Source organism: Plectropomus leopardus, chromosome 2, assembly GCF_026936395.1.
Source record: "Plectropomus leopardus strain MGB_pleo_1.0 chromosome 2, ASM2693639v1, whole genome shotgun sequence".
Lineage (NCBI taxonomy): Eukaryota > Metazoa > Chordata > Actinopteri > Perciformes > Serranidae > Plectropomus > Plectropomus leopardus.
In genome coordinates this window covers 32,544,307-32,550,370 of record NC_142177.1, presented here as the reverse complement: position 1 = coordinate 32,550,370, position 6,064 = coordinate 32,544,307, and positions in this window count along the sequence as shown.

Here is a 6,064-nt window from a genome sequence, read left to right as displayed (position 1 = left end):
CGAGCTGCTGCTGCAACCCAGAAGGTGTTTTGAGCTTTTTTTAGAAGAGAAATACAGTTATAAAAGTGTGATAAACTCCGTTCTCGGTCTATTGTATGATAGCAGCAGACAGAGCAATCACAACCAGAGCCTCATTGTGGTTAAGGTAAACAAGCTGAGAAATTCAGCTCTCTATCTCCTAATATGGCAATCCCTGTGAAGATGTATGACACACAACCAAAGGCTACGCAGCAGCTGAGGTTTGTTTAATCGAAGGCTGCAAAGATATTGGCAACATTAACCTTTCGAGCACCTTTTTTTTCTCCAGGTAAATATGCGCGTTAATGACTAAATAAGCTGGAGATTGTGCTGTTCTGCCCAGGGCCAGAATAGATTGTGCTTGGCTTCACACGTAAGAGAGGCAATTTGCCGTGTTGTGATTTTCAGGGCTTAAAGTGACATTGCCCTCTCTCTCTCTGTGTTTGCGGTATGCTTTTCTAAAAAGTATCAGCAACCTGACATGATTAAAAATCAATAGTTTCTTTTGTTATGTAGCATATTGTCATTCTTTATTATGCTCTGTAAAAAAATTAAAGGCTGAATTGCTAATATCCATCTTTCTTGTCATTTGGGAAAATATACTTTAGATGTGAAATTATCGCAAACAAATCACTGCTATTGTTCTTTAGCTCATCAGGTTAATATTCCATTATCATTTTATGTCTCACAAATTTTATCTGCTATATGTTTTCTATCAGTTCTACCTTTGCACATTTTTGACCTAGTGTGAGTTTTTGCACATCCTGCACAAAACTGCATCTTATTCTGAAACAGCTATTGTACCAATTTGTATGTTACAGTTCTTTTTGAAAGTATCTTTCATATTTTTGTTGTAATTTTTCTATTCTTTAATTATATTTTTTGTGTTGCAGTGCCTTACCTTATTTTTGTTCCTCTTCATATGTTAATTATGCACCAAAAAACAAAGCGAATTCCTTGCAAGTGAAAACCTACTTGACAATAAATCCTTCAATGAATAAATTCTGATTCTAATTAGTTAAGTTAGAAGTTAGAATTAATAAAAGGGTTAGATTAAAGTGCATAATATGAAAAAATTTAATGAAATTTAATTTTTTGATGCAAATACTATGTATGGCTTCTATACGTGTTATATTGTGCTGTAGTTCTTCAACCATTGAAGTATCCAAAGATGTTAGGTGTCATAACCACCAGGGGCTGCTGTCATGCCAGTTACAACTGGCTCAGACTCATGTTTCTGGAAACATTCAACAATTCAACAACAACTTACATATAAATGCCAAAGAGGAAAGGACCATATAAACAGTATTGAATATGAAATCAGCGAAAAACAAAGTTTGCCATTAATAATTGTGACAATATAGAAAAAACACTTAATGTTTTGTGTACAATGTGATTCCCCCAGTTACTGCACAAACATCTGTCACAGTAAAGCAGGTAACTGTCCTTGAAAAATTAAGCTTTTCCATGATTTATTTCAGGGTCTTTTCAAAAATAATATCCACAAACTCCAAAGGCACACATGAGGTTTTAGTGAGGAAGAAAGTGGAATGAGTATGCTTCCACTCTACTCAGCAGACACCCACAGAAAATTGATATTTTTAGAGTAAAGGTACATATAACATCCATTTTATTGTACTTTTTGTGATTTTGACCTCCACTAGAAGCACTCTTCCCTGTCATCTCCAAATGCCACAACAACAAAGTGCTTTCTGAGTTGTTGCTGGTAAATGATTATCTTATTTAATTTTTTGGTCTATAAAATCTAAGAAAACAATTGGCAAAAAAGCCATCACAGTATCCTGGAGCCAAGTCAGATGTTTTGTCTGTCAGTCCAAAACCAAACAATATGAGCACCTGGAACTATTATTATTTTTATCATGATAAAATAGCTTAAATAGTTCATCCAATTCCAAAATAGTTGATTGAATAATCATTATAGCTGTAGCCTACGTGGTCTTTAAAATAAGCTAAATTAGGCTGTTTGTTCAGTAAAGAAACATCGTAACAAAGAGACACACAACCTCTAAAGCTCCAGTGTGTAGGATTTAGGGAGACGTATTGGCATGAATAAATATGATATAATAAGTGTGCTTTCTTAAGTGTACGATCACCCTAAAATATTAATCCTAGTGTTTTTGTTGCCTTAGTATGAGCCGTTTATTTCTACATAGGAAACAGGTCCTTGTCTTATGGACATCGGCATGTTTCCCAGAATGGACAAACGTTTTTGTGTCTTTGTATCGACCACCATAGTCAGCAGCCACTGTGCAACAGATTTTTAATGCAAAACTGCTTTTTTCCGTCTTTTTTACTGGTTTGAATTACCTGTCTGTTTGTTTTGGAGAGGAAGAAACCTCTGGAAAAAAACTGGCTCAGAGTAAAAAACTCCTAGATGTTTAGATCTTAAGTTATCAGAGAAAAAAATGTCACCTGTTTGCAATGAGCCGAACTGGGCTGCAGAAACACTCATTTTTAACATGAATCTGCTTTATTTAGGTTTTTGGGTTTTTTTGGGTTTTTTTTTTACCAGTTTTACTCACCTGATTGATTTGTTTTGGTGAGTAAGAGACCTCTGTGGACATTTTGAACCCGAAACACCTCCTGAACGTGAACACGGAAAGAATTCTAACCAGCAGTTCATGCTTGGCACATGGGAGAAGTTTCAGCTGGTTGCAAACTGCAGTCATCACCAACAGATGCCACTAAATCAAACGCAATAGACCGTTAAAGTCAGCATGTCTTAATGGAGGTATAAATGGGATTTAAAGGTGCATCCTTATTCTACATTTCCCATCCTCACTTGATCTTATTACTCTTATTTGGAACATTTTCTACTGTTCACAAGTCAACTTCCTAACTCAGAAGACAAGACAGTGATGTGATATTGCCTGTTTGAATGTTTGAAATCATACTGCAGATGAAATATGCACGTTTTCCCTGTGCACACTCTGTACCGTAGATAGAACTGTCACTATGGCTCGTCCCTTATATGAAAAAGCTTTGTCGAGTTCAAAGGTCACACCTGTGACAACTGTCAGCCAGCCAGCATCTCAAACGAATATATCACTCACGCATGAAGCATATGGCCGATCTGCCCTGTCTGCCTGTTTCATCTTTGTAAAATATTGCTTCAAACAGGCAGTGACAAACGGACTCATTTCTATGTCGTCCAACTTGTCGGCGTGTTGGAGCTCAATTTTATATAATCAAATGTCAGCAGATAGTCTATGTACCCGCAGAGTTCAATATGAGATGACACAGGCGCTGATGAAAAGATGGTAGATACAAACATCATATTTTGTTCCAACTATTAGATTATTATTTATTTCATACTGACAGACTTCTGAGTCTAACTTCTACTTATCCTCATATGTATTCGTTAGTTGAAAACTTTTAAAGCGGCTCTTTTTCTCTGTCAGTTTAATTTTATATTAATTAAATTCTGTTTTATTGTAATGTGTGAGTGGACAAAACAACCGAAAACACGTCAGAGTTTGTCAACAGCAGAGGGTCACTCTAAAGCATACAAACTCTGCAGGAGCTTTAATGAATCCCGTCAATAACGTGAAAATCTCGAAACCTCAGAATTTACATTTTGACTAATTCCCCTAATGTATCCATGAAATGAGAGACGTCTGGGGGCAGGCGATTATGCTTCAGTGGCTAGTCTTTTTCACCGGGATTTTCACTAGTGACTGGAATTAACATGGCTTAAATTCTCTCCGCCCCATAGCTAATTGAAACAAGTAATCTCTTGGGCTCGCCTGCACAGAGGGACGGGGAGGACTCAGCGGCGTAACATGTTATCCTCAGAGCAGACACGTTCAACAAGATCGTGTCCCGGTACACTGCAGCAGAAAGCAAAGCAGCGACGGGTCTCCTGGTGGAAATAACTTTTGTATCCATTTTCCACAGCTAAATTATTCACTTATTATGCTAACTACGCTGAACAGAAGTAGAACACTGGTTTGAGGAGTCTGACAGATGGAAGAGAGCTGATGCTTTGTGGGGTAATAAAGACATGTAAAACACTTTGTTCGGTAATGTGCACAAGTTAGCTGTGTGAATTTTTTGCATGACTTACAGGGTCCCCTGACGGCTCACAAGACTGTCAGTCAGTCAAGCCGTGTAGCTGGAATTTGCTCCAGCAGAGGTGGGGATGAATATTCAGAGGCTCAGCTGCCTCCAAGGCCCACAGAGACATGACACACACCCCTTAGAGGACCCCTCCCTCCCTCGTCTCTCCACACACACACACACACACACACCCACACACACACACACACACACACACACACACACACACATACACACTCCTCCACTTTCCCTTGATGTAGTGGAGTCGGTCCAACACTCCACAGGTGTGACCCACTCAGACCTGTGAGAGCCTCCACACACCGCTCGGCCCTGTGATCAGGAAGGCAGGAAAGAGCAGCTGCGCATATACAGGAAGCAAAGGCAGAATTATCACCATGAGCCTCTATTGGGTACTATGGAAAATTCATCAATCTCTTCCTCCTCCTCCTTCCAGGCATAGATGGATTACTAAACGGGCCGACTGGGCACAGGGGCCCAAAGTGTCAGGGGGCCCCCCTGGTCTTCACCTGCGAAATGTCACTCAGATTAACACGTACCGACCAGGGGGAGACTCAAAATCACCACAAAAAGACCATAAAGACATGCACAGGAACTGCAAAAACACACAACAAAAGTACAAAAATGGGAGAGCAACCACAAACCGGAGCAAATAACTACAATAATGCACAAAACAACCACATGAAGATACAAAATGGCTTCAAAGAGACACAAAACAGCTAATAAATGACATTAAATTCCCTCAGTAAGACACAAAGTAACCTCAATAAGATACAAAATGACCTCAGTGAGGCACAAAGTATCCTCAATTAGATAAAAATGACCTCTGTAAGACTCAAAATGACCACAAGAAGATTCAAAATTACCTCAAAGAGACACCTCTTGTATTGTACCTCAGTACAATTCAAAAATTATCCTAATAGGACACAAAACTACCCCAAAGAGCGACTAAATTACCTCAAAGAGGCACAAAAGACACAAAATTATCTTAGAGACGTAAAATTGTCCCAAAGTGACACACCCGACTATGAAATGACACAAACCATCCACAAAGGACACAAAATGATTTCAGACACAAAACAACCAAAAACGTACACAAAATTACCTCAAATAGACACAAATGACTACAGAAAGACACAAAATATCCACAAGAAAACACAAAATGACTTCAAAGAGACACACAACAACCAAAAATGACACAGTTACCTCCAAAAGACATAAAATTACCTTAAACAGACACAAATTACTTCAGAAACAAAACATTCAGAGGAAGACATAAAATGATTTCAAAGAGACACATATAACTACAAGATGACACAAAACCTCCACACAAAGACACAAAAAAATACACAAAATTACATAAAAGAAACCTCAACCATAAAAAGGCACAAAATAACAGAAAAGACAAAAAAAAACTACCCCAAAAGACACTAAACAACCACAAGGAGCTACAAAATGACCACAAAGACACACAAAACCACCTGTAGGTGATGGGGCCCCATGTATATCTGCGCCCAGGGACCCATTGTGTCATAATCCGCCCATGCTTCCAGGTCTGCAGGTTGCACCTGTGCAACAGTTAAACTGATAGATGGGGAGGTCTTCTGTCTATGTGCAACACACTCTGTAGACTTTTGAAGGTTAATAGCCAAAAGATTGATCCATCAATCGCGTTAAAGTCTCAAATAATACCGTCCCATGCTTGGTTTAAAAACTAATTTCTCGCTTTTTTGCTGGATAATGTTGGACACATATAGGCATGCCCTTGGACAGGATTTCATATACTCTGCTGCAGAATGTGGCTGCTTCCGCCACACACACACACACACACACACACACACACACACACACACACACACACACACACACACACACATACATGCATCTAGATTGAGTTTTCGCTCTCAGTGATTGGACTTGATATGTTCGTCAACGTCAGAGCAGCATC